We start from the raw sequence: 9,307 nt of genomic DNA, 5'->3' as shown, positions 1-9,307 counted from the left end.
TTACATGGGCTTGCTCCTACCTATCTTTCCGATTTGGTCCTGCCGTACATACCTACACGTACGCTACGGTCACAAGACGCAGGCCTCCTAATTGTCCCTAGAATTTCTAAGCAAACGGCTGGAGGTAGGGCTTTCTCCTATAGAGCTCCATTTTTATGGAATGGTCTGCCTACCAATGTGAGAGACGCAGACTCAGTCTCAACCTTTAAGTCTTTACTGAAGACTTATCTCTTCAGTAGGTCCTATGATTAAGTATAGTCTGGCCCAGGAGTGTGAAGGTGAACGGAAAGGCTGGAGCAACGAACCGCCCTTGCTGTCTCTGCCTTGCCGGTTCCCCTCTTTCCACTGGGATTCTCTGCCTCTAACCCTTTTACAGAGGCTGAGTCACTGGCCTACTGGTGTTCTTCCATGCCGTCCATGGGAGGGGTGCGTCACTTGAGTGGGTTGAGTCACTGACGTGGTCTTCCTGTCTGGGTTGGCGCCCCCCCCCCCCCCCCCTTGGGTTGTGCCATGGCGGAGATCGTTGTGGGCTATACTCGGCCTTGTCTTAGGACGGTAAGTTGGTGGTTGGAGACATCCCTCTAGTGGTGTGGGGGCTGTGCTTTGGCAAAGTGGGTGGGGTTATATCCTGCCTGTTTGGCCCTGTCCGGGGGTATCATCGGATGGGGCCACAGTGTCTTCTGATCCCTCCTGTCTCAGCCTCCAGTATTTATGCTGCAGTAGTTTATGTGTCGGGGGGCTAGGGTCAGTCTGTTACATCTGGAGTATTTCTCTTGTCCTATCCGGTGTCCTGTGTGTATTTAAATATGCTCTCTCTAATTCTCTCTTTCTGTCTTTCTCTCGGAGGACCTGAGCCCTAGGACCATGCCTCAGGACTACCTGGTATGATGACTCCTTGCTGTCCCCAGTCCACCTGGCCGTGCTGCTGCTCCAGTTTCAACTGTTCTGCCTGCGGCTATGGAACCCTGACCTGTTCACCGGACGTGCTTGTTGCACCCTCGACAACTACTATGATTATTATTATTTGACCATGCTGGTCATTTATGAACATTTTAACATTTTAACATTTTGACCATGTTCTGTTTTAATATCCACCCTGCACAGCCAGAAGAGGACTGGCCACCCCTCATAGCCTGGTTCCTCTCTAGGTTTCTTCCTAGGTTTTTGGCCTTTCTAGGGAGTTTTTCCTAGGGAGTTTTTCCTAGCCACCGTGCTTCTTTCACATGCTTTGCTTGCTGTTTGGGGTTTTAGGCTGGGTTTCTGTACAGCACTTTGAGAATATCAGCTGATGTACGAAGGGCTATATAAAAATAAATTTGATTTGATTTGATTTGATAAACGTGACTACGAGGAAGTGCAGCGCCCACCTGGAGGTTTATCGCACAGTCTCCTCGTCGATGAGGTGGTAATTGGGTCGCCTTCGTTTTACTGAAGGCGATAGCCAAATCGGCATACTCTGAGGGAATGTGCACGGTGGAGACTTGGTCTGGACTCTCCACCGTAGTCGCACCGATGGAAACTCCTATGCACCTGCCCGAGCACTCATTTGACCACCCCTTAAGAGCCCTCTGTCCCCACGAAATCTTAGGGTTGTGAGTGGCTAGCCAGGGAATCCCTAGAACCACTGGAAACGCTGGGGAATCAATGAGGAAAAGACTAATCCGCTCCTCATGACCCCCCCCGCATTACCATGACCAGTGGCACAGTGACCTCCCTGACCAGCCCTGACCCTAGTGGTCGACTGTCTAGGGCGTGCATGGGGAAGGGTTGGTCCAACTGGACCAGGGGAATCCCTAACTTAGCCGCGACCCCACGGTCCATAAAACTCCCCGCCGCGCCTGAATCGACTAGCGCCTTAAACCGGGAGTGAGGGGAGAAACAAGGAAAAGACACTGACACATACATGTGACGGACAGGGGGCTCTGGGTGAGGCTGGTGCTGACTCACTTGAGGTGTCAAAGGAGCGCTCTGCCTGCCTTCTGGACTCCCAGGTGAGTCTCTCCAGCACCGGTCCACAGTGTGCCCTCTGCGACCACATGAGGTGCAGGAGTGAACTCCCCCTCCAGTCTTCCTGGCTGCTGCCCCCCCTATCTCCATAGGCGTGGGAGCAGGAGGGCTGGAGGGTGGAATGAGCAGGGCCCGGGTCGGACGTCCGCGGGCGGCCAGCAGATTGTCCAGTCGGATGGACAGATCCACCAGTTGGTCCAGGGTGATGGTCGTGTCCCGACAGGCTAATTCCCGGCGGACGTCCTCCCTCAAACTACAACGGTAGTGATCTATAAGGGCCCTATCATTCCACCCTGCTCCCGCGGCCAGGGTCCGGAACTCGAGAGCAAAATCCTGCGCGCTCCTCATCTCCTGCCTCAGGTGAAACAGCCGCTCACCCGCCGCTCTCCCCTCCGGGGGATGATCGAATACTGCCCGAAAGCGGCGGGTGAACTCTGGGTAGTTGTCCCTGGCTGTCCCACACGGCGTTTACCCATTCCAGGGCCTTACCCGTGAGACAGGAGACGAGGACGCTGACGCTCTCCTCCCCCGAGGGAGAGGGACGAACGGTCGCCAGGTATAACTCCAACTGGAGTAAGACGCCCTTACACCCAGTGGCCGTCCCATCGTACTCCCTGGGGGGAGCGAGTTTCACCCCACTGGTACTGGGTGCTGTGGGTGCTGGTGGGGGCGCAGGCTGTTGACCTGCCGCGTTCAGGGGGCCGAGAGCGCTTCGGTCCCAGCTCTCCATGCGCGCCAACACCTGATCCATGGCGTTCCCCAGACGGTGGAGCAGGGTGGAGTGTTGGTCAACTCTTTCCTCCATGGACAGGGTTGGCGCTGAAGCTCCTGCTGACTCCATCAAGTTTGGTGCGTGATTTCTGTCACGGGCTGGCTCAAAAAAAAAGCAGGAGAGGTAGAGTCAGGCGCAGGAGACAGAGAATTCTTGACCACACTTCTTTATTCAAGACAATGGATGTGGTCGCCAAAAATATAGGGACGCAGCCCTTAAATACTTCTGCGGTGGTGAACACAACGAAACCAACCACAGGCAGAGGAAAACCAGCACACGTTCCTCAAGCACATAAACCGGACAAGAAACACAATCACGCACAAAACACAGACATCCTACGCTAAACTAAATAACCCCCCCCCTACTAATGACTAACCCAAAACAGGTGCGTGCCTACCTAGACCTAACCAACAGAAAGTGAAACAAAAAAGGATCGATGGCAGCTAGTAGGCCGGCGACGACGACCGCCGAGCCCCGCCTGGCCGAGGAGGGGCGCCACCATCCGTCGGTGTCGTGACAGTACTCCCCCCCTGACGTGCGGCTCCCGCAGCGCGCCGACGCCGGCCTCGAGGACGCCCCGGAGGGCGAGGCGCAGGGCAATCCGGATGGAGGCTGTGGAACTCCCGGATGAGCGCTGGGTCCAATATGTCCTCCACCGGTACCCAGCACCTCTCCTCCGGGCCGTACCCCTCCCAGTCCACGAGGTACTGCAGGCCCCTCGCCCGGCGTCTGGAGTCCAAGATGGACCGGACTGTGTACACCGAGGGCCCCCCGATGTCCAGGGGGGGTGGAGGGACCTCCCGTACCTCATTTTCCTGCAGCGGACCAGCTACCACCGGCCTGAGGAGAGACACATGAAACGAGGGGTTAATACGATAATAAGAAGGAAGTTGTAATCTGTAACACACCTCGTTTATTCTCCTCAGGACTTTAAATGGCCCCACAAACCGCGGACCCAGCTTCCGGCAGGGCAGGCGGAGGGGCAGGTTCCGGGTCGAGAGCCAGACTCTCTCCCCTGGGGTGAACACGGGGGCCTCGCTGCGGTGCCGGTCAGCGCTCTCCTTTTGTCGCTCCCTGGCTCGTTCCAGGGATTCCTGCACAGCGTCCCAGGTCTCCCTTGAGCGCTGAACCCATTCTTCCACCGCAGGGGCCTCCGTCTGGCTCTGATGCCATGGCCCCAGGACCGGCTGATAACCCAACACACATTGGAATGGTGACATGTTGGTGGAGGAGTGGCGCAAAGAGTTCTGAGCCATTTCGGCCCATGGCACGAACCTTGCCCACTCCCCTGGCCGGTCCTGGCAGTAGGACCGCAGAAACCTGCCCACCTCCTGGTTTACCCTTTCTACCTGCCCATTACTTTCGGGGTGAAACCCCGAGGTCAAACTGACCAAAACCCCCAGTCGCTCCATAAACGCCCGCCACACTCGGGACGTGAACTGGGGGCCTCAATCTGAGACGATATCCTTGGGCACCCCGTAGTGCCGGAAGACGTGGGTGAATAAGGCTTCCGCGGTCTGCAGGGCCGTAGGAAGACCGGGTAACGGAAGCAGACGGCAGGACTTAGAGAACCGGTCCACAACGACCAGGATCGTAGTGTTGCCCTGAGACGGCGGGAGATCGGTCAGGAAATCCACCGCCAGGTGGGACCATGGTCGTTGTGGAACCGGGAGGGGCTGTAATTTCCCTCTAGGCAGGTGCCTGGGAGCCTTACTCTGAGCGCACACCGAACAGGAGGAGACATAGTGCCTCATGTCCCTCACCAAGGTGGGCCACCAGTATCTCCCACTAAGACCACACACTGTCCGCTCAACCCCTGGGTGACCCGAGGAGGGAAGCGTGTGAGCCCACCGAATCAGACAATCGCGAACACCGAGCGGAACGTACTTACGACCCACTGGACACTGCGGAGGAGTAGGCTCCGTCCGTAACGCCCGCTCGATGTCCGCGTCCACCTCCCAGACCACCGGTGCCACCAGGCAGGAGGCTGGAAGTATGGGAGTGGGATCGGTGGACCGTTCCTCGGCGTCATGGAGACGAGACAGTGAGTCGGCCTTAGTGTTCCGGGAACCTGGGATATACGAGATGTTAAACTGAAATCTAGTAAAGAACATCGCCCACCTGGCTTGACGCGGGTTCAGTCTCCTCGCCGCCCGGATGTACTCCAGATTGCGGTGGTCAGTCCAGATGAGAAAAGGGTGACGCGCCCCCTCAAGCCAATGTGTCCACACCTTCAGGGCTCTGACCACAGCCAACAACTCCCTGTCCCCCACATCATAGTAACGCTCCGCCGGACTCAACTTCCTAGAGAAGAAGGCGCAGGGGCGGAGCTTGGGGGGGGGCGCCCGAGCGCTGGGACAGCACAGCTCCTACCCCAGCCTCGGATGCGTCCACCTCCACTATGAAGGGCAAAGAGGGGTCCGGGTGCGCCAGCACCGGAGCGTCGGTGAACAAAACCTTCAGACGACTAAAGGCCCTGTCCGCCTCCGCGGACCACCCCAACCGCACCGGGCCCCCCTTCATCAGTGAGGTAATGGGAGCCGCCACCTGCCCAAAGCCCCGGATAAACCTCCGGTAGTAATTGGCAAATCCCAAAAACCGCTGCACCTCCTTCACCGTGGCGGGAGTCGGCCAATTACGCACGGCTGAGATGCGGTCACATTCCATCACTACCCCTGATGTGGAAATGCGATACCCCAAGAAAGAGACGGCTGGTTTGGAAAACTCACATTTCTCAGCCTTGACGTATAGGTCATGCTCCACCAGTCGCCCAAGCACTTTACGCACCAGTGACACATGCTCGGCGCGTGTAGCGGAGTAGACCAGAATGTCATCGATGTACACCACTACACCCTGACCGAGCAGGTCCCGGAGAATCTCGTCCACAAAGGATTGGAAGACTGCGGGAGCATTCTTTAACCCATACGGCATGACGAGGTACTCATAATGGCCAGATGTGGTACTAAATGCGGTTTTCCACTCGTCCCCTCCTCGGATACGCACCAGATTATATGCACTCCTGAGATCCAATTTCGTGAAGAAGCGCGCCCTGTGAAATGACTCTATCGCCGAGGCGATGAGAGGTAGTGGGTAACTGAAACCCACTGTGATGGCATTTAGACCTCTATAGTCAATGCACGGGCGCAGACCTCCCTCCTTCTTCTTCACAAAAAAGAAGCTCGAGGAGACGGGTGAGTTAGATGGCCGAATGTATCCCTGCCTCAAAGACTCAGTGATGTATGTTTCCATAGCCGCTGTTTCCTCCTGAGACAGGGGATAAACGTGACTACGAGGAAGTGCAGCGCCCACCTGGAGGTTTATCGCACAGTCTCCTCGTCGATGAGGTGGTAATTGGGTCGCCTTCGTTTTACTGAAGGCGATAGCCAAATCGGCATACTCTGAGGGAATGTGCACGGTGGAGACTTGGTCTGGACTCTCCACCGTAGTCGCACCGATGGAAACTCCTATGCACCTGCCCGAGCACTCATTTGACCACCCCTTAAGAGCCCTCTGTCCCCACGAAATCTTAGGGTTGTGAGTGGCTAGCCAGGGAATCCCTAGAACCACTGGAAACGCTGGGGAATCAATGAGGAAAAGACTAATCCGCTCCTCATGACCCCCCCGCATTACCATGACCAGTGGCACAGTGACCTCCCTGACCAGCCCTGACCCTAGTGGTCGACTGTCTAGGGCGTGCATGGGGAAGGGTTGGTCCAACTGGACCAGGGGAATCCCTAACTTAGCCGCGACCCCACGGTCCATAAAACTCCCCGCCGCGCCTGAATCGACTAGCGCCTTAAACCGGGAGTGAGGGGAGAAACAAGGAAAAGACACTGACACATACATGTGACGGACAGGGGGCTCTGGGTGAGGCTGGTGCTGACTCACTTGAGGTGTCAAAGGAGCGCTCTGCCTGCCTTCTGGACTCCCAGGTGAGTCTCTCCAGCACCGGTCCACAGTGTGCCCTCTGCGACCACATGAGGTGCAGGAGCGAACTCTGGGTAGTTGTCCCTGGCTGTCCCACACGGCGTTTACCCATTCCAGGGCCTTACCCGTGAGACAGGAGACGAGGACGCTGACGCTCTCCTCCCCCGAGGGAGAGGGACGAACGGTCGCCAGGTATAACTCCAACTGGAGTAAGACGCCCTTACACCCAGTGGCCGTCCCATCGTACTCCCTGGGGGGAGCGAGTTTCACCCCACTGGTACTGGGTGCTGTGGGTGCTGGTGGGGGCGCAGGCTGTTGACCTGCCGCGTTCAGGGGGCCGAGAGCGCTTCGGTCCCAGCTCTCCATGCGCGCCAACACCTGATCCATGGCGTTCCCCAGACGGTGGAGCAGGGTGGAGTGTTGGTCAACTCTTTCCTACATGGACAGGGTTGGCGCTGAAGCTCCTGCTGACTCCATCAAGTTTGGTGCGTGATTTCTGTCACGGGCTGGCTCAAAAAAAAAGCAGGAGAGGTAGAGTCAGGCGCAGGAGACAGAGAATTCTTGACCACACTTCTTTATTCAAGACAATGGATGTGGTCGCCAAAAATATAGGGACGCAGCCCTTAAATACTTCTGCGGTGGTGAACACAACGAAACCAACCACAGGCAGAGGAAAACCAGCACACGTTCCTCAAGCACATAAACCGGACAAGAAACACAATCACGCACAAAACACAGACATCCTACGCTAAACTAAATAACCCCCCCCCCCTACTAATGACTAACCCAAAACAGGTGCGTGCCTACCTAGACCTAACCAACAGAAAGTGAAACAAAAAAGGATCGATGGCAGCTAGTAGGCCGGCGACGACGACCGCCGAGCTCCGCCCGGCCGAGGAGGGGCGCCACCATCCGTCGGTGTCGTGACAGACGTCTTACCAGTCTACTCTGGCCTATTTAGAGTAGGCTGCACAGTGAGAGTGTGCGTAATTGTACATGCTGAATGGCTTTCAATATCTGGGAAAATATCCATATTGGGCAGCAGGTGAGCGAGTGATTAGGCTTGTGGAACCTTAAGTTGGCAAGGGGAGAAATGTCACCATGGACAATTTCTTCACTTCACTGTCATTGACAAGCAAGTTGCTTGCTAAGAAAACAAGTCTGGCCGGCAACATGAACAAAGTGAGATAGGAGCTGCCTCCCTTTGCACAAAATAAGGCACCTGTACAGCCGTTGTACTCCAGAACAGTGCTGAAGAATGACAATGAAGAGAAAACTGGAGATCATTATGCACTACAACCAAACAAAGGCATGTCAAAGTGTGTAAAGCAAGTGAAAGTTACGAAAATTGTGTGAACTGTTAGGATAAGGGATAACAGCTTAATTAAATCCAACTGAGGACATTGCATGAAGACGACCACAAGCATTTTTATTGTTGTCTTATCGACATATTCATTATAATTCCATTATTGCTTTTGTGCTGAGTTTCACTATTTTGGCACTTATAACGATGTTTAGGCTAATAATGTTATCGTCATTTGACTGCGCGTCTTGACCGTGCGCTGTGGTGGTTGGGGTATTTTTTTTGAAGGGAAGCCTAGTTTTAACAAAGGCACGAATAAAATTGATTGAACATTTGAATTTTCTGTTTTTTTGTTTTTCCATATGTGACTTGTTTCAGGAAACTAGGCGTATGTCACGGGTCACTACTTCACAGGCGAGCTGTTAGAACAAACTTTTTTTAATGATTTTTTTTGGGGCAGAAATGCCTTCTCGAACATGTGAACTTTCATGTGCCTTAATAACAAACTTGTATGCCATCTGTAAATACAAATACAATTGTTAAATTATGAGCCTAGTTGGTTTAGCCACAGAAAATGTCAACAACCTTCCCGCTAGCCATGATTGGCTGAGATAATGAGTAAGCTGGACATGCCGAGAGGTGAGTTTGGATTGGTCTGCCATAAAGCACGCTTCTGTCTATTTGAGCTGGTCAGTATGTCTAGGTAATCCTCTCTAACGCAGCTTTAAAAAATTGCGTGCATAAGCCTAATGTCAAGTTAAAGTGTACGGTTAGCTAACTAATGTTACGTCTATGCTCTCCACTTTCTGGAGGACCAAGTTTTGAAATCAGTGGAATTCGAGTATGATAGCTAAGGAGATTGAGATAACATCTGTCTCCGGATCTTCAATCTAAGGGCAACCATGGCATCCGACAGGAGACGCATCCATCGATGATGTATACAGGTAAGATAGTCTAGCTAGCTACATTGTCAGATATTACACGTTTCTAATTTTGACAGAAAGTTGTTTAATTTCAAGATAAAGTGTACTATTAGCTAGCTAACGTTAGGTGGCTGGCTCGCTAGCTAACGTTATGTGTATGATCTTGTTATTTGTATCTCAGACCCATTTGCTTGACTAGTTATAGACTGGATGGTTAGCTACCTGCATCTGGACCTCCATCTTGACCAGTGAGAGTACAGGGACACTGACGTCAGAGTGCGACGTATGTTCAAAACTGAAATCTGTCGAATGCTGACACCTGAACTAAAGACCTCGGTTTAAAAGCTTATACAGTGTTTGTTTTATATACTTTTA

Source organism: Salmo salar, chromosome 23, assembly GCF_965601325.2.
Source record: "Salmo salar chromosome 23, fSalSal1, whole genome shotgun sequence".
Classification (NCBI taxonomy): domain Eukaryota; kingdom Metazoa; phylum Chordata; class Actinopteri; order Salmoniformes; family Salmonidae; genus Salmo; species Salmo salar.
This window is presented reverse-complemented; position numbering follows the sequence as displayed.